Source organism: Pipistrellus kuhlii, unplaced genomic scaffold, assembly GCF_014108245.1.
Source record: "Pipistrellus kuhlii isolate mPipKuh1 unplaced genomic scaffold, mPipKuh1.p scaffold_m20_p_7, whole genome shotgun sequence".
Lineage (NCBI taxonomy): Eukaryota > Metazoa > Chordata > Mammalia > Chiroptera > Vespertilionidae > Pipistrellus > Pipistrellus kuhlii.
Genome location: NW_023425573.1, coordinates 59,966,343 through 59,989,587, shown reverse-complemented (window position 1 = coordinate 59,989,587; position 23,245 = coordinate 59,966,343). Strand labels below are relative to the sequence as shown.

The following is a 23,245-nucleotide window of genomic DNA, read 5'->3' as shown; positions in this document are numbered from 1 at the left end:
ATGATACAATACCCTTTTCAAATTTATTTTTTTTTTTTATATGTAGGAATTGGGTGCTGCAATTCCGGTTTGCTTTTTTATTAAGCCCCACATCTCTTTTTAGAATATTTATTAACCTTTTCAGCTTTTGAACTTAAGCTGAAATCCTGAAACAAATGAGTCCCAGTCTTCATCCTATTATCTTAGATGTGATTCTCCTAAGTTACATCTACTGCTTATATTATAAAGGACTCTTCATTTTAAGAGCTCCTTATTTAAATCATTAATATTTTATTAAAGTTTTCATTTAAATATTTTGCAAATAGATTTATAATAAAATAAAAAAGGAATGGGGAGCTACTGAATAGATCAAGAAAAAGGAAAAAAGGAGATTTCACATTTGATCAAACAAATTTTACCTTAGTAGATTGGTATATTATTCATATTTAAACAACTCATTTAATTATATATACACTTAATAAAGAGCCACTGCATAAAATGAAGAATGCCCACTTTTAAGATTCAGATCAAAGCATATACTATCTAAAAAATAAAATAAAAATTAAAAATTCTGTATAACACTCTGACTAGGTGGCTCAGTTAGAGCATGGTCCTGTGTAATAAGAGGTTTCGAGGTTCAATTCCTGGCCAGATCACATGCCCATGGTTTGAGTTCAATCCCTGGTGGGAGTATGCATGGGAGTCAACCAATCCATGTTTTTCTCTCTCCCTTCCCCTCTCTCTGTACAGATATTCAATAAAAATAAAAACATGTCCTCAGATGAAGACTAAAAAAAATTCTGTACAACAAACCAAGTCAATAATTGAATACAAGTACGCCCTTATTTGGAAGTTTGCCTATGCCACCACTTCACTTTACAAACTACCTTTATTAGTACCTACCGTATTTTTCGGACCATAAGACGCACTTTTTTCCCCCCAGAAGTGGGGGGGGGGGGAAAGTCCCTGCGTCTTATGGTCCAAATATAGCCTACACATATACTTTTTAAAAAAAGTTTTTTTACTTGCCCGGCTCTGTGTGGTCTCTGTGTGCTTGCCGGCTCTAAAATGGTTCTAAATGCTGCTGTTTACTTTACAGGGTTGATTACATGTGTTTATGACTGTGATGTTGGGTTTTAATGCACATAAAATATTTTAGGATACTATTTGTTTCAGAATCTTTTTTTCTTCATTTCCCTTCTCTAAAAACTGGTGCGTCTTATGGTCCGGAGCGTCTTATGGTCCGAAAAATGGTATTTCACTAACCAAAAGGAATCCAGCCCTGCTGGTGTGGCTCAGTTGGTCTGAGCATCCCATGCACCAGGAGGTTGCAAGTTCCATTCCTGATCAGGGCACATACCTGGGATGCAGGCTCGATCCCCAGTAGATGTGCAGGAGACAGCCAATTGATGATTCCCTCTCATGGAGGTTTCTCTCTCCCTCTCACTTTCTCTCTTAAATCCATAAAAACATATTTCAAAAAAAAGAAATCCAAAGAGGATTATCCCTTTTAAATTAATAGCAATTGCTTCTTCACTTCATTTCCGGCTTACAAAAGGTTTCATAGGAACTCAGTTGGGGAATGGGGTAAAGGGGGAGGAGGGGAGGAGAGGAGAACCTGTATGTATAGAAGTTATACGTTATAACCTCTATAATTTTTTGAAAATAGATGTATCATAAAACTACTAGATTTCAGTTATTAGATGAAAAATACTCATAAAAGCTATCTCTCTAAAGAAAAACCATTTAGTACATACCAATATCTATCCCTAGTACAAACTGTAGATTTACAGACTTACACTAAAAATACATGGTATGAATGGTACAATCACTTTGGAATTTGTAAACTTCTAATGTTTCAATTGTACACCAATCCTATGAGAGAACAATTCCATTCCTAGGTACTTAACCCAGATATATTAAAACATGCCCACAAAAAGACATACAAAATTTCTGTTTGTAGCAGCTTTATTCACAACTGCCAATAAAATAAAATATCCATTACAGACTAACGGATATACAAATTGTGATAAAATAGAACACTACTCAATAACAAAACAGAATGAACCACTAATACACACAATAACATGAAAATATCTCAAAACCATTATGTGGAGGAAAAGAAGCCAGGTACAAAATAGTAATACTCTAATGATTCCATGTAGATAAAGTTCAAGAACAAGCTAAATCAAGAATAGAAATCAGAACAGTAGTTGTCTATGGGGAGGAGGGGGAAGGACTAATTGAAAAGAGACATAGGGAACTTTTAGGAGTGTTAAAATATTAAATTTCTTGAATGTGAATAGTTAGATGGATCTACACACATGTCAAAATTTATTAACTGGATTTTTAATATATAAATTACAACCAATAAAACTGATTTAAATCTGCCCCACTGGTGTGACTTAGTGGTTGAGCATTGACCTATGAACAAGGAGATCATGGTTTGATTCCCGGTTAAGGACACATGCCTGGGTTGTGGGCTCAATCCCCAGTGAGGGGCATGCAGGAGGCAGCCAATCAATGATTCTCTCTCATCATTGATGTTACTATCTCTCTCTCTCTCTCTTCCTTCCTCACTAAAATCGATAAAAATATCTATTTTTTAAAAATCTCATTTGATATCTTCTTCCTGAATATCATGGATACCCAATTAACACAAAGTATAATTTCTTGCCAAAAGCTGAATATATATTGGTAACAATCATTAAAAAAAAATCCTTAAAATAAGCTAAACCATATTCTAAAACACAAGCCCAAGTCCAAAGTGTTTACCCAATGTCACAAGAATACAAGGATAAAATATTGAAAAATAGCCTATAGTAAAATAAAATGAACAGAAATAGTTCACAGAATGAACAGGAATAATAACCAGCCTGTCTTTTCTAAAACAGGTGGTTACTTTTGATTACCATAAAATATGAATACAACTTCATTTCAATATTTTTTCTGCCTACTAGCCATCTTTGAGGAGCTTACTACCCTCTTTCAGTGCTACCTATTTCTAAATCACTTTTCCTGATTTCTCTTCCCAGGTTTTCTCCTTTTTTGAGTAAAATTCTATCTAGGAATATCGCACAACCACTTCACTCTTGAATAACCCTCCTTACTTCTTACTCTTTGTCCAACTGCCTTGTTTGCCTATAACCTATTTGCTAATTTTTTTTTCTATATTTTCAAGCAATTAACATTTTTTCTAACATGTTGTATGAAATAATTTCAGTTATTGTGTCCCTGTCTTTGTCCCAATATTCCTAAGATGCTGTTCACATTTAGGCTACTATACCACACTGCTTTTTTGTGGGTTTCTTTTTTAATATATTTTATTTTTACTGAGAGGAAAAGAGAGTGAGAGTTAGAAACTCAAAAGAGATGAGAGAGAAGCATCAATCAACTACCTCCTGCATGCCCCTTTCTGGGGATCAAGCCCACAACCCAGGCATGTGCCCTTTACCAGAATCGAACCCAAGATCCTTCAGTGTGCAGACTGTCGCTCTATCCACTGAATCAACATGTGATTGAATGTATCCTTTTTAAGGGGATGATCTTTTGTTCAGGGCTATACTTATCTGCTTGTAAACGCCTGTAAACATTCAGTTCTCATTTTAATGGGCTTCATGACACCATTATCCACCATTATTATTCCTGTACATCAAATTCTTAGGTAGTCTCCTTTGGCTGTTTTAGACTGCTTTCAAGAACTTCTTCTAAATATGATGTTTGGAGCTGAATCCAATTCAGCTCTTGATCTACTGCATATTAGTTGCTGTTGTAGCTCATTATCACAGACCCTTCCTGTAATACTATTGTATGATGGCATCAATTATATTTGAAAATACACCTATGAAATACTATATTAACTAATATCAAAGGCAATACAAAAGACAGTGGGAGAATTCTAGAGTTTAGATATAATAATCGCAAATATATCAATAGGCCCAACATCTTTCTATAATACCAACATGAAGTCATTCATATTAAAAGCCATTAGTCTTAAAATTTTCCCATAATGTATACTGGTCTTTCACAATTTTTATTTATTCATTCATTTATCAATCACTGGAGAGTAACGGTCACTGCATAAAAATCAGCCACAAGCTATAAGGCTATCTTGTTCCTCTGAAACCTTGGGTATGCCACTTAGCTTCTAGTTTCATCAGGAAATTGGGATAACTTTATCAGCTTTCAAGGTGTGGGAAGAGTTAGAAGTAATTTACACAATGTCTAGTATATAGGATGCTTTCAATAAATAAGCACTTAGTAATAATAAACCACTGTATTCCAATGATATCCTCACTTTAGCACCCTTATCAATTCAAAATGAGTGCTCATCTATTTTCGTATTGCCCATCACATTTATAATCCTCCTTTCCCTTTTACATTCCACTCACTTTCTCCATTCACAAAATTACTTCCCCCTCGCTCTAAGGAAAAGGAGCTTTAACCAGTGGTTATGAAGTAAAGTAAAGGAGAAAGGCAGCAAAGGAAGGAACCACCTAAACTGTCACTGCTTTATTAACATAAACACAGTAAAGCATTCCTACTACATCCTTACTTTACATTAATCTTTATTCAAAGTCGTTCCATAAAAGTCAGGATCACTACCTTTCTCATGTCCTATAAATAAAACTAAACTAGTCCTATGTAAAAGATAGTGGACAAAAAGATGTAACTGTTGAATTGTCAAGATACTCTCTAAATCCCAATGATTTATCATACTTAGAAATAAATTAATGAGACCATACCACGTGGTGGGAATGAGAAAGGATAACACTAAATGTTTTGACTACTGATATAAACCTAGTTTGAAACACCTGTATTTTCTTCTCCTGGTTATACTCAAATCAATTATTGGCTCAAGACCTACCTAAAAAATTAACTCAGAAGCTTTTCTGCAACTGTTTTCAAATTCCAATAAACAGCACTTCCTTGCTGCAGGGAAATAGTTTTTCATATCCATTTTTATGTCTTCCCAATTTCAGTAAGAACAAGAAAAGTAAAAATACCTGAAACCTATTGTTATATTTATGCATTCTTCTTTATGCAATATTTTTTGAAGGTTTACTTTAAGAAAAAATAATAGTGGAAAACTATAAAGTACTCTATTTTATGTCCTCTCCCCAGAAAACCACAACATAATTCCTGGTTTAAATGCCTATCAATGATAAATACATATATTTCTTACTAAATAAAGCCTATTTATAAGGTAAAATGGTGTTTGCTGCTTCAATTAAGAACACACTCGCACACACACAGTCTTTCCTAAAATAATTTATATTTGAAAATGGTAAAGTTTTCCAAATATTAATCACAATAACCCCAAATAAAAATCTGCTCGGCAGTTCAATAATGGCACAATCAATGAGTGACAGAGCATTTCATTTCAAAATCCCTGAGTTTTAGGATCTAAACATTTCTATATTTCAGATTTAAAAGAATTTAAGGCATTCAAATACTACAACATACCTGTCTTTTAGTTAAAGGCATTGCTTCATGAAAAACACAGCTTAAAACCAAGAAATGAAATCAATTCCATATAAAGCTATTGTATGATTCCGATCTCTAATCTGACTTGTAAATTAGATATGTATAACTTCCACTCTTCAGCAACCGGCAAATCTTTTCCTGGCAGGATGGCTATGTTAGTTGCACTGCATTCTGACCAAAGCATGCTGTAGTGCAGGATACACTGGCAAATTGAGTGGTACAGGCCTTGAATAAAGATTTCAAGGTAAGTCATGAGGGAATTTTTTCCTGTTTTTAAATAAACTGTACGAACTATATAAAGTGTAACCTATGTTTTTATCCTGGCCCGAGTTTTTTCTTAAACACTAAGAAGAAAAAATGGGAATCAACTTTGAGAAAATCTACCTCATTTCCCAGAACTGTTTTCAAATCCTCTATAAGTGATCTAAGTAGATAGATGGATGCCAAAAGCAGGGACTCTAACCAAATAAAATACTGATATGGTTTAGAGAATACTTTGATGTTCCAGTTTTCTTGTGATTCAATAATTTTACTACATACATAAGTTTATTTCCAGTTCACACTCACTCATTAAATCATTTTAAGTAAATTTAGTTAATAGATCTGAAGTTATTAGTTTATTTTTAATGAAGTTATTAATTTATTAACTGTTCTATATTAATACTATACAGTATGTTTTCCTACTGACTTTCAAGAAACTACAGAAAAGGATGTTTTCCTAGAAAGTTCTGGGTACAGTAACTTTTTATAAATAAAATGCCCTAAGTAAAAATTTCTATGTGAAAATCATAGACCTTAAATCAATCTTTTTTGGTTAACATTTTTAGGTTAAGCAAATGTTTGTCTTTAGAGTATTTGCTTTGTGGTAAGAGAATCCAATAATAAAAAGTATAACTACATAACTTCCATAACTTTAAAGATTGATTACCAAAGCAATTACCATGTATCACTATGGAATGAGAATACATTACACATTTCCCAAATAAATATCAAATTTACTTCAACTACCCCCACCCCACAAAAAAAAAACAAAAAAAAAAGGTCAATTTTATTTAGTCATAGTCAAAATCCTTGGACTCATAGTAGGGCTTCTTGATGCCATATTGGTGTCACATTCTGCCAGTCATCCAGTAGCTTTCTTTTTCAACTTCTTTGTCTACTAGTGCATCAAAGGACCCAGAAGGCAGCTCACCCAGACAATTTCAGTAACGGATTTTGGCTCTCTGTGCGTAACAGATGAAAATCTTTAGGAGGTATCCAGTTTGTCTTATAGCTGAGAGATCTGAACCTGCTGCAGATGTCACAAATAAATTCTCGAACGGATTTTTATCATCTTTGTCACCTACAAAACAAGACAGTGTCACTCACCAACAGTGTTGTCCTGGAGAACAACTATTTCAGTAATGCAAAGCTTTCTGCATCATAACTGATAAGACATTTATTTGCCTAAAACAGGGGTCAGTAAACTAGATCCCATAGGACATAAATGTCCCATTAGGTATACCACGATCTAAGAATAAATTTCCTATTAAAAAATAAATAAAAGGTTAAAAAAAAGTTTTAAAACTTTTGAAGTTTTTAGAAGACTAATATTTTGTGACCTGTGAAAATTACATGAAATTCAAATTTCAATCTCCATAAATAAGGTTTTATTAGAACATGGCTACTTATTCATTTTCATATTTTTTATAGCTGCTTTCATGCTACAATGGCAGGCTTAAGTAGGTGCAGCAGACACCATGTGACCCATAAATGCCAAAATATTTACTATCTGGTACTTTAAAGAAGTTTGCTGACCCCTGGCCGACAGGATATTTAGTGAATAGGTAATATGATACCGAGTGTCTCTTGTATAAAGAACCCAGTTGTTCCCCTGCTTACTTCTATCCAATCATTTAATACAGTCATGCACCACATAATGATGTTTTGGCCAAATAAAAATTTTTTTAAATGCATATATAATGATCTCAGAAGAAACCCAAAGAAAATCCACAGTGAAGGGTTTAGCATAAACTCTTATAGACCAACAAGCTCCTCAAAAGTTTGAAAATATGGACTCCAACACCAAATTATTTCATTAATACAGAGGAAATATTTATGGTGCATTAGCTCCTTACAAGTGAACGTATGATTTTAAAAAAGAAAAAAAAATTAAGCAAACAAATATGGATACACTTCTGAAAAGAGGGACACCTCCACGAGAAGAAACCAGCCTGGTTGGCATGGCTCAGCGGTTGAGTGTTGACCTATGAACCAGGAGGTCATGGTTTAATTCCCAGTTAGGACAAATAACCAGGTTGCAAGCTCCATTCCCAGGAGGGGGTGTGCAAGAGGCAGCCCATCAATGACTCTTACCACTGTTGTTTCTCTCTCTCTCTCTCTCTCTCTCTCTCTCTCTCTCTCTCTCTCTCTCTCTCTCTCTCTCTCTCTCTCTCCTTCCCTCCCTCCCTCCCTCCCTCCCTCCCTTCTTTCCTCTCTAAAATCAATTAAAATATATATATTCAGAATATTTTTTAAAAAGAGAAGAACTTAGACAGGTCTTTCAGGAGATGAAGCAGGCATTGTTAAAGGAGATGACAGCTCCATTCCTGTTACTGCCCTTGAAGACTTCCCACTGGGATCTTATGTGGAGGTAAAAAGTAGTGATAAAGATAATCCTGATTCAGTATACTAGGTCTAGGCCAGTGGTCGACAAACCTCGGTTCGCGAGCCACATGTAGCTCTTTGGCCTCTTGAGTGTGGCCCTTCCACAAAATACCACGGCCTGGGTGAGTCTATTTTGAAGAAGTGGCATTAGAAGTTTAAAAAATTTGGCTCTCAAAAAAATGTTAATCGTTGTATTGTTGATAAATTTTTAAAATATATTTTAGTATTGATTTTTTTACAGACAGGAAGGGAGAGAGATAGAGAGGTAGAAACGTCACATCAATGAGAAAGAAACATCGATCAGCTGCATCCTGCACACCCCCTGCTTGGGATGTGCCCGCAACCAAGGTACATGCCCTTAACCGGAATCGAACCTGGGACCTTTCAGTCCGCAGGCTGACACTCTATCCACTGAGCCAAACCAGTTTCGGTGCATTGTTGATATTTGGCTCTGTTGACTAATGAGTTTGCCAACCACTGGTCTAAGCTAATGTGTGTGTATTAGTTTTTTTTTGTTTTTTTGTTTTTTAATGCTTAAAAAGTAAAGAATCAAAATAAAAAATGTTAAATATAAAGTTTAAAAAATAAGAATATAATGAAAATATATTTGTATAAGTTTATAATACATTTGTGTTTTAAGCTGTTATTACAAAAGAGTGATAAAGTTAAAATTTAGAAGTATATAAGTTAAGCTGGTTGGTGTGGCTCAGTGGATTGAGCATCATCCCATGGACAAGCGATCCCAAATTCTATTCCAAGTTTGATCCCGAGTTGCTGGCCTGTTCCCCAGTAGAGGGTGTGCAAGGGGTAGCCCATGGATGTCTCTCTCATCGATGTTTCTATCTTTCCCTCTCCCTTCCTCTCTATCTAAAAATCAATAAAAACATAAACATATTTAAAAATAAATGAAAGTTTATATTAAAAAGTTACAGTAAGCTCAGGTTAATTTAAAATATTTTAAATAAATGGTTAAATAAATAAATGGTCAGGTTAAAGAAAAATATTTTAATAAATTTAGTGGGCAATGTTTATAAAGTCTACAGTAGTATATAGTAATATCTTAAGCCTTCACATTCACTCACCACTCACTCAATGACTTACCCAAAGTAACTTCTAGTCCTGCAACCTCCATTCATGGTAAGTGTCCTATTAGGTATGCCCCTTTTTTCTTTCATATATTTTTATTGTTTCATGTGTTTAGGTATGCTTATGCACAAATACTTCCCACCATATTACAAATGCCTACAGTATTCAGTACAGTAACATGCTGTACAAACTTGTAGCTTAGGAACAACAGACTAGACCACAGAACCTCGGTGTGTAACAGGCTAGACCACCTAGGTTTGTACAAGTGCACTCTATGATGTTCACACAACAATGGAATTGCCTAATGAGTCATTTCTCAGAATATATCCCAACTTATTTCTCAAAATGTAAGCGACACATCACTTTATTTCTTGGGTAAGCCTGTCACTCCACCGGACAACTATAGTCACTATACTTTCTACTTTAGCTCAGCCTTGCCTCAGTCTAAGGCAGGGGTCCTCAAACTTTTTAAAGTGGGGGCCAGATCACGGTCCCTCAGAGAGCTGGAGGGCCGGACTATATGAACTACTAATTCCTACTGTAACACCTCGGCTGCGCTCACTGCCTGAAAAACCTGGTGGGCCGGATCAGACTCCTCTGCGGGCCTCCGTAGTTTGAAGACGCCTGGAGGGGTAAATACTGCCCTTGGGCAGAAAGAAGACAAGGAGCTCAGCCTCAGGTCAAAGTCTAATTCTCCACTGTTGGCCTCTTCTGTGTCCCCCTAGTCCTCCTGGTTCTGTATTTCTGCTGAATAGCAACCATTTCTCGGAACAGACTTCCTGTACTGGATACCAATCTTAAAAGTCTATTTCCTGCGAGAGACCCTAGAACAGCAGGCTGAAACACAGCATTCTTGGACTGAACTGTGCCAGCTGTCACCTGTGAGGTGAATTTGTTTAGGGCCCTTATGATCAATTTGCATATTCCAACACTCTCCTGGCTCCATTACTTTTCCTGATCATGACTGCCCCTGGAGTTGATCAATTTCCTTCTATGTTCAAACTTTTGACCCATAAATCTGTAAGGTCAACCTTCTCAATTGGCCTGTCATTCTGTTTCTTGAGCTCAGCTCATATTATACAATACCCACACATAAGAGCACAACAAAACAGAACCCTATATAGATGAATTTCCAAACCTAGGACTACCCATCTTAAAACATCTTTTACTTTTTAACAATTGCCCCAAAAGAGAATATATCACCTCCAAGGAGAATACCTTTTCTTTCTTTTTTTTTCCAACCTTTGCTAAATATACCAAATATACCAAATATCCCTGCTCCAGCTGAGAGTTCCCCACCATCCTCTTCCCACCTGGAGTGCCTAAGATACCTGTGTCTTTTGAGCATAGCTTGAGAATTAGGTATCTCTTGATTTTATTAAAACTTTAACTCTCTTTTTTTCTATTGTAAAAAGAGAGGGGAGTTTCTTGCCACCATGGCCCTACAATGGGGAAATGTATTGGACCAGATTTCTAGGAGTTAAAATATAATTCTCGACAGGAAGATGTTAACAGTCCACAATGAGACTATGCCCATACTATTAATGGCACTATAGAACCTGTCTGGCCGAAACCAGTTTGGCTCAGTGGTAGAGAGTCGGTCTGCCGGTCAAGAGCATGTACCTTGGTTGCGGGCACATCCCCAGTAGGGGGTGTGCAAGAGGCAGCCAATCGATGATTCTCATTGATGTTTCTAACTCTCTATCCCTCTCTTCCTCTCTGTAAAAAATCAATAAAATATATATTTTTTAAAAAGAACCTGTCTGTAATTCATATCATACTGTTGCAAATAACTAATTCACAAATACATTCATAAATTGTAAACTGGCTAGAAAATCACTATGACTAGCAAAAAGACTCTAACAGCAGATAGATTAAGCCTAATGTAAAGATTTCAGAGAAAATGGTATCATTTTCAGCAAAGTGAAATTTCACTAGAATCCTAAAGTAGTTTGCCTTGCTAAACAGCTCAGAAAACTTCATGAATAGCTCACAGTCAAGAATGGTAACAAGAATGAATATGCTGACTGGAATAACCATTAACCAAATCTCAGTTCTGGAGAGCAACCATATCTATGTTAAACAGAAATAAAAATCTTTGAAACAAATACAGGAATCTTCTGCCCATTTGGTTAATAATATAAAAGTCCTTGCAACCAAGAAAAGAAACTAGAGGCATGTACTCCATATTCCAAAGAAATATGCAACAGATTAAAGTCTAGAATGTTACCCATTTGATGGATCTAGCCTCTTTCCCTAAAAAAAAAACAAAACAGTTCTCAAACTTTTTAGTATCAGGACTCCTTTGTGTTCTCAAAATTGAGGACTCCCAAGAGCTTTTGTTAATGAGAGTTATAACTACCAATACTTACCATATTAAAAATTAAATGAGAGCCAAAACCAGTTTGGCTCAATGGATAGAGCGTCAGCTTGGGGACTTAAGGGTCCCGGGTTCAATTCCGGTCAAGGGCATGTACCTTGGTTGTGGGCATATCCCCAGTAGGAAGTGTGCAAGAGGCGGCTGATCGATGACTCTCTCTCATTGATGTTTCTAACTCTCTGTCTCTCTCCCTTCCTCTCTGTACAAAATCAATAAAATATATTTTTAAAAATAAATAAATGAGAAATTTTTAATTATTAATTCATTTAAAATTTTAATAACATATTTAATATGACAAATAACATTTTATGAAAAATTTCCAAAAAAAAAAGCTTAGTGACAAAAATGATACTGTTTCACAACTTTTGGGAATTTCTTTCAGGTCTAGCTTAGTAGAAGATAACTAGATTTTCATATCTACTTCCACATTCAATCTGTTGTGATATACAGTTTTGCTTGAACTAGTATATATGGGAAAAGAAGCATCCCTACACAAACGTGTACTGAGAAAAAAAGAACTACATGTTATTATTAATAACCTTTTCAGATAACTGATGTCTTTTTGGTACTACACCAAAACCTGACAAGCAGCAGTTAAAGTTAGCCATAATATGGAATCTAATATCATATGAACATTCTGTATTGTTACTTGCTTTTACCCATAATTTTGTAACATTGATCACTTTTTAAATATCAGTTCATTGAGTTATAAAGATATTCCAAAACATAATTAAACTTCACAGAAAAACTCATATTCATTAATATCACTATCCACCCCTTCACGAAAGTATGTATTGAGAAGATGACAAGAGCAGAGCAGGTGATACAAGTTAACCAAAATTTTAATTTTCACTTGAAAGATCAAATTTTTATCATTGGCAACAAATACTGTCAATTGTTTTCCCTGAAGAGACAGTTTCACTTTGTTCATTTTCAAGAAAATGACTGCCAAAATCTAATTCTAAATAATCACAGTTTGTCATTATTTCAAGTAAAAATGATGTTTTATCAAAAATACGGCTAGTTTAGCTAGCAACACAAAAAAATCACTTAAGGCTTTTCCTTAAGAAAACCAATGTAGTCAGGATTGCAGAAGTGCTTTTTGCATATTTCCTATCTCATCATATAGAATATTAAAACAGTATACTCAGTGATCAAGATTTAATAAAATTAATTTTTACTGCTTCATCAGGGTATTCTTTTATATATATATATATATATTTCTTTATTGAGTTCAGAGAGGAAGGGAGAAGGAGAGAGAGATAAAAAATCAATGATGAGAGAGAATCATTGATCGGCTGCGTTCTTGCATGCTCCCCACTGAGGATCGAGCCCGCAATCCAGGCATGTGCCTTTGGCCGGAATCAAACCTGGGACCCTTCAGTCCACAGGCTGCCACTCTAACCACTGAACAAAGTGGCTAGGGCCATCAAGGGTATTCTTAAGTGAAATTGGCTTTTCTCAAACTGTGAATGCATGGCAGTGAAGAATACAATGATTCCTAACATACTTTGGTGCCACTGCCAATTAATATCTACTAAAATGCCCACAGTTTTACTCACCACTGCTGTACTATCATCAGGATCAATATCAAAGCAGTGAAAAAGGCAAAGAGTTAGTATCACTATGAAAATAACTTCAGTTTTGGCCAGTTTGGCTCAGTGGAGGTGTCAGTTGTGGACTGAAGGGTTCTGGGTTCAATTCCAGTCAAGGGCACATGATTGGGTTGCAGGCTCATCCCCAGTGAGGGCCGTGCAGGAGGCAGCAGATCAATGATTCCCTCTCATCATTGATGTTTCTCTCTCTCTTCCTCTCCTTCCTCTCTGAAATCAATAAAAAATACTGAAAAAGAAAATAGTTTCAATATCATGGATCCCCTGAAAGGGTCTCAGCACCTCCAAAGGTATGGATGGGCACACCTTTGAGAACTATTGTCTTAAGAAAACACTAAAAGCTAGGAATAAGTTGCCATCCCAAATCCATACTAAATATCCCCCAACATAAGAAATACATTACACAGCTGTAAAATTCTTTCATTTTCACCCAAAATTGGTTCAATTTATCCTAAACTGAATGAATACAAATAATAGAATTTAATATTTAATGAGCACTTATAAGCATTGTCTCATTTAATCCTCAAAATAACTCTATTAGTTCTCTGATATATTTATGCTACAGATTAGAAAATCTAAGGTGAAAAAAGGGGAAGTCACTTGTCCAGGATCACAATCACTATCAGCATTTATGGATTCAGTTATTAAGTATTTTGTATACCTCATCTCTTGTCTTTATAACAACCTTCCTATTATCCTTTTTTACCCTTTACCATTCTTTATACTTGTCTTACCCATTTTACAAATGAAAATTTGAATAAAAAAATCAAGTACCCTGTCCAAGGTAATCCAAGCGTTAGATCATCTATATGCAAATCCAAGTCTGTCTTACTCCTATGAGCATACTATATTCTCTGCCTCTCTATACCACACCATCAGTATATCCTTTGTTTAAAAATAGATTGATGGTTCCAAGAGTTTCACATAGTTACAAATCATCTGAGCAAGATCCCTATTTAAAAAGATTTAATTACTGATTATTTCTATCAAGTGGAACAAAAGCTACTTCTTTATAAAATAGTCAATGACATAGGTAAATAGCTCATTACTTCACATTATTAAACACTTATCTGTATATAACAATAAATCAATGCAACTAAGATTAATTACTCTTTTAAAAACACTCAATGCAGCCTGCACCATGTGCTAAGTGGTTAGAGCATTGGTCTCTCGCTGCAAGGGGTCTTGGGTTTCCCAGGCAACAAGGGCACCTACCTGGGTTGCAGGTTCAATCCCCACCCTGTTCAAGGTGAGTTCGGGAGGCAACCAATGAATGTGTCCCTCTCACATTGATGTTTCTCTCTCTCTCCTTCCCTCCTTCCCTCCTTTTTTCTTTCCTCCCTGCTTACCTCCCTTCCACCTTCTCTAAAAATAAAAATGAAAAAAATAAAATCAATGAAAAAAATAACCCAGGATGAGGATTGACAAACAAACAAAAAACTTCAATCTACCCCGGGATATTATGCCAACATTGCAGATGAGGAAACTGAAACCAGAGCACTAACTTCCTCCAAGACAAGCCATTCATAAAGAGCAGAGTCAAAAATGAGTTTGGACAGACCCTAAAGCCTAAAATCTTCAATCTCACAGCCGGCATGTATTTAAGAAGCCTCAGGCAATGACCTAGGATTTGCTCCACAGGTCTGGATACAGAGCTTGCTGATAACATGTCCACTCCACCCAAAGCAATCAAGATATAAATCATTTTATATCTCAAAGACCAAGAGGTGAAAAGAAAGCGGATGTTGAAAACAGGAGCTATGTAAGAGCGATGTTTTCTTTAAGAAAAGTATCTATAGGTAATGTTAAATAAAAAAAGCTGTCAGTACACATCTCTGGGGTTGAGATAATGTTGCCTCCCTTTAAAAACAAAACAAGAAAAGCCTAAAGGAATTTGTCATCTCAGCTCCAGGGCTATCAGCAAATTACAGAATAGCCTTCAGATGCCAGGGGCCCTGGAATGCTACAAGCCTTAGTAAATGGCAGCAAAAATCATTTTTCTGAAATTTTCTTAAACTCTAATCAATCCGTAAAATTTTCATTTCAAGTTAGGATCTGTAAAGGTCAGGGGTTATGTTCCAATATCTGTTTCTATTTTAAGGGTGTACATTGCAAAGACGCTGCTTAATATTAAATAAACCCTAAGGGGGTTAAGAAAGAAATCAAAGTTTTTACAGCTCAATTCACCCTTACAGCTTGCTGTAAGTCAACTTATAGGAAGTATAAACATATTGCGTTTGGACAGGAGTATGGCTTTTATTTCAAATAAATTGTATTCTCAAGGAGTCCCCACACACATTTGACATTTGACAGGAAGGTGACAAAATGGAAGGCTGTGGTATACCACCTAAAAGGGCAGGCAGAACAAGCAAGGGATGAGCAATTATGCTTGTTGCATTCTGGATTCCCTCTGTGGCAAAGGGGAAAAAAACTACTGAACAAACTTTACTTCTTCCCATCAACGATTCCTAGCATGACCCAAAGAATCACAATCTCGTAATGTAATAGCAGCTGAAATATAGGGAAAAAAAATATCATGATTGAGGTCATGTCCCTTGACATGCATCATTTACACTAAGGATTCCCCACTTATCTGAATTAATTTCATGTACCTCATTTGATTCAGATAATTGAAGTTTTCCTTTTAGAATTGTAAAGTGTTTACCCTCAACATAATTAGTAAACTGTCCACTTAAAAATACCACTACAAAAATTACCACCCCCTCCTTCTACACATACATGCAAACTGCACTATCATTAAAAGTATGAGATTTTTGGCCTTCATGGGAAATTTAGTTTAAAAGTCCTCTTTAAAAAATTATCCTAAGAAATTCCACAAGAAAAGTTATGGTCATTACCTTTTTAATATACAGTGTTTGCACTACTTGTTAAAGACATGGTAATTTGGATATTCAATACATGACTACTGTCCTGAAACCAAATTAAAGGTTTAGACTACTAAAGAGTTTGATGACTTGCCTCAATACAATAATTGGGATTGTATGGAGAAGAAAATCAAAGCGGTCTCTCCTTTTTATGAGCAGGCATTTAAGGGCCTTTTAATGAGAATTTACTTTTTAGTATATAATTACTAATGAACAAAAATAGGGCCATTAAACTCACTTTTTTTATAGTGCCATAAAACTTCCATGTGTAAGAAGTATAAAATAATATGTAACATATTAATCAAACACAAGGAAAATTGAAATGTATAACTCCTAACAATACATGGTGAAAATTGTATGTTTTCTTCTTAAATAAATTCCCTGTCAGATGACTAATGAAGCTTTTTTATAAGAATGTGCTTATAATTTCAGACATAGGCTCTCTAGTGATAATGATGAAATGTTTAAACTTCTTGTATGAATTCTTAAGTTTCTATATGAACAGTGCTTTTCCATACTAGTAACAAGATTTACTGTTAGGATGAACTTATATCTAATCAGTTATTTACTTATCACCTACTATGTGCCAAGCACTGTACTGAGTACTGGGGACACTGCCACAAACAGCACAGAAATCGGTCCCAATACACCTGGTACACTCAGTCTATAAGAAAACACAGGTAATGAACAGGTGTGTTATGGGAGAGTATAACAGGTATTTAGTCAATTAAAAGCTCAAAAACTAAGAGAAGACAAAAGTAGAAAAACAAGCATTTGAAATAAGTAGCTACTTTTGAACCCGAATGAAATCACCCATTAAGTGGCTGAGCTAAGAAGGCAGAAGAAAACACAATAGCAAGGTAGTCAGGAAAAGGGTCAAAGAAATGAGTGCATGGATCCAGGGTGTAGAGTGCCTGATGCAAATGAAAAGTTAAACCTTCAAAAGAGCTCAAATTATAACAGCCAAAGAGACCAGCTCTCAGCTAGCTGGCCTGTTCCAGTATCTAAGGGATCAATCCAAATGAGCTCTACTCCAGAAGACAGTAACAGGGTATCTTGGCTCTGCAAGTTTTGCCCTGGACCAGAACAGGTCCCAGCTGCCTGAGGGGAATAGAGATGGCAGGAGCAGAGGGAAATGGCCAAGCTGTTAAAAGAGTTCTAAGCAGGCTTAAAAAAGGTTCCAGGTCCACAGGGGATCTGGAATACAAAAAGGAACCACACAAGCAACTTATTTCTATGAACTATTTAACAATTACTAAAGAAAGGCTGTAGAATTGCTTCTCTGGTTACCTTTAAAAATAAACAAAGTTGTCATCTGTCTAAACAACTGAAGTATGACCTTCACGTGTCAGAGAAAAGGACTAGATATTCTTCCTATTTCTTACTAAATGCCTGATTTTATATCCTTATTCTATGCTGATATATTTCTAGATGCTCCACACACACACTTCATTAAGATGTTTATGCCATGTAGTTCAAAATTCCTAAAGCACAGTATTTTTAAAACTGAGAATCTCACAAACTGAGTACATGCCAAGGGTGAAGTGAAACACCATATCTCTGTGAACAATAAACGCTCAGAGAACCAGGATAGTTCCATATCCCACCTCCTGAAGAGGATAGGAGTCTTCGTGTATTTTAGTATTAAAAATCTATTAAAGAACTGGGTAGAAGGGACAACACTGGCAGTAGGCAGGCTGGGTACACTAGAACTGATACAAGAACCAGCAAAGTTAGATGTATAATTATTTGCTCCCTATATATTAAACATCATCCTACTCTATTGTATAACTGTTTTTAGTAATAGTGTCAGTAGAAAGAAAAAATGCATGTAATCCAAAGATATTGTTCCTTTCAAGGCTATTATTTACATGACTACGTATTCAAATAGGAATTACTCTATGGAACTGGCTCTGCATTTGCCCAAACATTATTTGCCAAGGCTATTCAAAGGGTGGAGTGGTGGTACTTTCCAAAAGAAATACTTGACAATTGTGCTCAGTTAATTTTTTTAAATAAACAAAACATGCTAATCTATTAAAGAAAAAGGCTGCTTGACAATTTTCCTCAATTTTTTAAATAAACAAAACATGCTATTCTGATCTATTAATGAAAAAAGTGATAGGACTTAGAGAAAAAAGAAAATACAGTGGTTTCACTGTATGGTTTTTTCTTTTTTCTTTTTCTTGTTGTTAACTGTATTACCAACATGAAGTATGAACTATCTAGTATAGTCCCCAAAAACTGTAAAATATCAATTCTGGACAGCTTACCAAGGTAGCCAGGCTCCCAAAGTCATGTTTCTTTTCATTCTTTCTTTTTATTCTTTTCCTTTTTTTTTTTTTTTTTTTTTTTGAGAGAGAGAGAGAATAAGGGAAACAGAAGAGAAATATCTATTTGTTGTTTCATTTATTTATGCATTAATTGGTTGATTCTTCTATGTGCCCTGACTGGGATAGAATCTGTTATAAATAAGGTGAGCCCCCCCCAAGTCAGGGGTCCTGGTAGAACACAAAACATACTTAGGAGCCAGGCAGCAAGGTAAACATTTTTACTTCTACATAGAAGGGTGCGCACATTTGGTCTGGAAGAGCATGCACACCAAGCAGATGGTCTGCTCCAGTTTATAATCCCGGACGCAGGTGACCTGTCCTTTGCTCTTGATTGAAGCTCAGGTGCACAGTCTTTGGTGATGGCTAGTTAAAAAGGGAGGGGTTGGCCTTTGCTGTTTCAAGATGGCAGCCCTCAGGGGAGCTGCAAAGCCATGCGGCCAACATGGCGCCTGCCAAGTCACACAGTCCAAAATGGCAGCTGTCTAAACTGTTCTTTGACAGAGAAGATGACTTGCTTATTCTCACAATTCTACAACCTTGGTGTATCAGGGACCATGCTTGGTTAAGTGAGCTATAGGGTCAGGGCCCCAAAATCATGTTTCTTACAAAGGTCTATATGCTGAAAAACATATACTTATAAAGTGAAACCAATACTTTAAAATGGCCCTTCAGCCGAAGCCGGTTTGGCTCAGTGGTAGAGCGTCGGTCTGTGGACTGAAAGGTCCCAGGTTCGATTCCGGTCAAGGGCATGTACATTGGTTGCAGGCACATCCCCGGTAGGGGGTGTGCAAGAGGCAGCTGGTCGATGTTTCTCTCATCGGCGTTTCTAGCTCTCTATCTCTCTCCCTTCCTCTCTGTAAAAAATCAATAAAAATATATTTTAAAAAAAATAAAATGGCCCTTCAGTAACTATTAGGGTCATTCAATTCATGGCTGTCAAACTTCATTCCAGTGGAAAAGTAATATTTGCTTAAGGTGTTCTACCAAAAAAATTTAAATAAAGGTGCCCTTTCCCAATGTCACAGTGACATGTTAAAGATCAAAATTCTCAATGTTAAATTCCTCACCCCCAATTTTTCTAATATATGTGATTCATGCTATATTTCAATACTGGATTTAAATATTTCAGGTTTACAATATAATGATTATGAATTCCAAGACACTTGGCTATGGTCTTAAGTTTGGTTAAACTCAAGACCACAGCATTTACAGAATGCCCACTACACCTGACACAAGGCAAACACAGATAAGACATGGTCCATCTTTCATGAGGCCACCAAGAAAAGTGCACACAAGCCAAGAAGTATTTACTAAATGCCTGGGCTAAGCACTGTGGCCTGAGAGATGCAAAGAGTTCACCCCAGCTCAGCAAGGGCATCAGGACTTCTGCATTTGAGGACCACTAAGTGATGGTGCTGGGGATGCTGGAATTTGATCACTACATGCGTACAGGATCTTTATTCCGAACTAATATCAAGGTTATAGACACCCAACATTGAGACTCTTGAAATGCCAATCTCCCATGCCTGGACTTATCAGAATCAGTAATGTAAATAAACATTCTTGAGATTAAAAATACATAATTACTAAATCCAAACTAACTGGAAAGTACTATTTCAACTGATAGGAAGTAAACACTTCTTAACTATAAATAATTTGTATCACTTACTTCTAATGGGTACAAATCACGAACTAAGGCAATTACTCAAAACCGGGGAGGAAAAAATAAAAATTTAGTTATCACTTGACTGTTTATAAGATACCATAATCAAAACAAATTTTCATACAGGAATATCCATGGGGGATGTCTGAATTATCTACGTAAGTATCTAGTTAATGGAGTCTTCAGCTCCTTTTAAATCTCAAGTAACTTTCTCTGATTAATTTCTCTCTGTAAAACAATGGGGTTGGATTAAACTGCCCCAGTCCCTTACCCATAGGAAAAAAAAAAAAACAACTCTGTACTTCTGTGGTCCTGAAGACTAAAATGTCAATGCAAGTTTCAAAACAGTGTCAAGAAGCCCTCTTAAAAATTCCGTTGCCTACCTTATCTCAGTATCATACCTCCGAGTTTACCTACTCAGTTTTCAAGTGTGTCAAAGGAAGTTTTCATGAATCAAAAAGTCCTCTTCCAACCCTCGATACTAAAAGTGTTTCATTAAACATAAAATCCTGGGGGGGGCGGGGGGGGGGGAATAAAGCAACAGGAAGTGGGAGCAGAGGAGAATCTATTCCACTTTAGACCTGTAAATGCACTAATTAAAATTCAATACTGCTCTGTGGTATATGGGCTCCTACTCGAAAACTCCTGCCATGCTTTAGCTTAGGGTCAAGCAGGTTAATAGAACCCCATAAAGCGGCTCCATGGAGTTATACCAGCCTGCTTCCCAGCGGCCCCTCCCCTGAGCGCACGGGAGCTTTGCAGCAGGCTGGAGGGGGAGCACCCCAGGGCCACGGCGGCCCCGGGGGCTGCGTGCCGAAACCCACCTCTGGTGGAAAACCCGTTTCCAGCCCGATGGCAACTCACGTTTTCCATTTCAAACGGGTTCAGGTGGAGGGAAAAAGTGTCAAGCCTCCTCCTCTTTGAACCTCCACCCACACTGCCTCAAGGAGCCAACTTAAAAATTATCTCAAAAATGCAATCTAATGCAGTCCAGTTCTCAGAAGACTCTAGAAGTATTTTTTGGGGGGTGGGGAGAAAGCCCTCGGAACTAAAAGTTAAATGACTAAACTGGGTACATGTCTGGATTTGCAGGACTTAAATTCAGGGACCATTTCCACCCCAACAGTCAGGGTCCTGATCAAAATAAGCACCGGCCGGCGTCTCCTCCTGGGATGGGACCTGGGGGCGCAGAGTGAGCTCTGCAGACACCGGGGCGGGCAGCTGGCGAGGTCGGCAAAGTCAGGGCGATCCCGGGACCCGCGCACAGGGTCCCTTCGGGGAGGGACTATCCATGGGGCGCGCGTCGCCAGGGGCCCCCGGCCCGCAGGGTCTCGGCCGGCACGGAGGCCCCTCCGTCCACCCCGGCCGATCGGGAGCTCGGCCTCCCCTGTCCCCGCGCGAGGAGGACGGCGCCCCACCCGCCCTTCGCGGCGGCGCCCCCGGGCCGCAGGGAGCCCGCAGGCCGGGCGCGCAGAACCCGAGGAAATGAAATCAGAAAGCGGCCAGCGCGCGGAGGGCCGCGGGGAGCCCCTGGGGGACACGGAACCCGCCGCGGCGCGGGGAGCGCAGCGCGTGCGCCCGGGAAGCACGCGGCCCGCGCGGCCCTCGGCTCCGCCCCCCGCGCCCCCCCCCTCCCCACACACACCGGCTCCCCCGCCGCCGCCGCCGCCGCTGCCCCCTGGGAGCTCTGCGCCGCGCGGCCCCGCGAGGCCGGCGGGCGGGCGTCCGAGAGGGGAGGGGCCGCGCTCCCCGCCTTTCCCCCCCCCCCCCACCTCCCCGAGCCGTGCAGCTCCCCAGCCCGGAGCCTACTCACCACCTCCTCCTCCTCCGACTCCTCCGCCTCCTCCTCTCCGCGTCTCCCTCCCGGCCACCGGCGCGGCCCGGCCGGCGACGCGCTGACGCCGCTCCCCACCCGCGCGGCCGCCGCCGCCCCTCCCGGGCCACGGCCGCAGCGGCCGCGGGTGCGTCAGGCGCAGGCCCCGCCCCCGGACACGCCCACGTCCCCGAGGCCCCGCCCCCGCGCGGCCGGACGCTGCGGGTGAGGAGTCCCCGCTCCGCCCGCCGGAGCCCGCTGCCCCAGTTCGGGGCCGCTGTTCCGCTCCGCACCTGCGCGCTGCGGGGGCCGCCCCGCGCTTCCTCCGCCCGCACGCCCTTTCCCTTTTCCGTCAGCACCTCCGCCTGCCCCTCCAGCTCCTCTGCACCTTCCCCAGCCCCCTAGACCTGTAGGCTGGCCTTGGCGCCTTCTCTTTCCTCCCGGGAGGTCTCCGCTGCTCACTAGGTCAGCCTGGGCTTCCTCTAGCAGTTTTCCTGCCGGTCCCTTCTCTGCCCATCCCGGCTCCTCCGCCCGGCCTGCTGGATCCGCAGGGCCCCAGCGCGTCCCGGGCTCCTTCCCCGCCACCTCTGCGGGCCGCGGAGCTTGCACCTCCCGGCGCCTGCTTCGCCAGCGCGTCCTCATTGCCCTCCCTCGGGCCCCCCACCTGGGACCCCTGTAGGTGGTCACTGCATTTTGCGCGTCCTTTTGGTTCTGACTACTCCCCACACTTGGGATGCAGTTTGAGTGTTCCAGAATCGCATGTTCATGGACTCACTTAGCTGAGGAGTCACTAAGTAATTAAAAATCACAAAGAAAGCGATAGTAGTGGGGACCATCTTTGACCTACATACATCGTTCCAGCTATATTTGTTTGACACTTAAATTTAGGGATGGAAGTTTCTATGGGGTCTTACAATTCACACATTTTGGATTTTTTTTTTTTCACCCCTGCAACCTAACCTCACTTTTGCGCTTTTATTTTTAGAAAATACGTAGTCAGTAGAAAGAGCGCCAGGACCTTTTAGGTCTCTTGTTTTCTCACCTATAAGGTGAGGAATTTGTCTTTTCTGCGATTTTGAATGAAAGGATTTTGTATTTGGGATCCGGTTGTGGATTAAATGAGTCTAGAGAAGGCAAACATTGGAAATGTAACAAAGTCTGGTAACTTCATTTTTTAAAAAACAGCAACTTGAAAGAGTTAGGCTATAGACATGAGTTAACACACCAAAATAAAGGAAACTGATTAGGCCTTTGGAGTTACATTCACAAGTTGCTTTAAATTATGTGAGTAGGCATTATTATTCTTAAATTGAAGTGTTAAAACTACCTTCCATTCTAAGCAAAATCCAGACTCTATGTG

At 38.8% G+C, this 23,245-nt stretch overlaps 1 long non-coding RNA gene across 1 annotated transcript; it reads right to left on the bottom strand.

Moving 5' to 3' along the window:
* Positions 1-1,933: 1,933 nt before the first annotated feature.
* LOC118709522 lies at positions 1,934-22,026 on the bottom strand. The gene is made up of 2 exons (XR_004985031.2): positions 21,886-22,026; positions 1,934-6,808 (listed from the first exon to the last, which is right to left on the bottom strand). It is a non-coding gene; the product is annotated as an uncharacterized LOC118709522 (long non-coding RNA).
* Between the last annotated feature and the right edge of the window lie 1,219 nt (positions 22,027-23,245).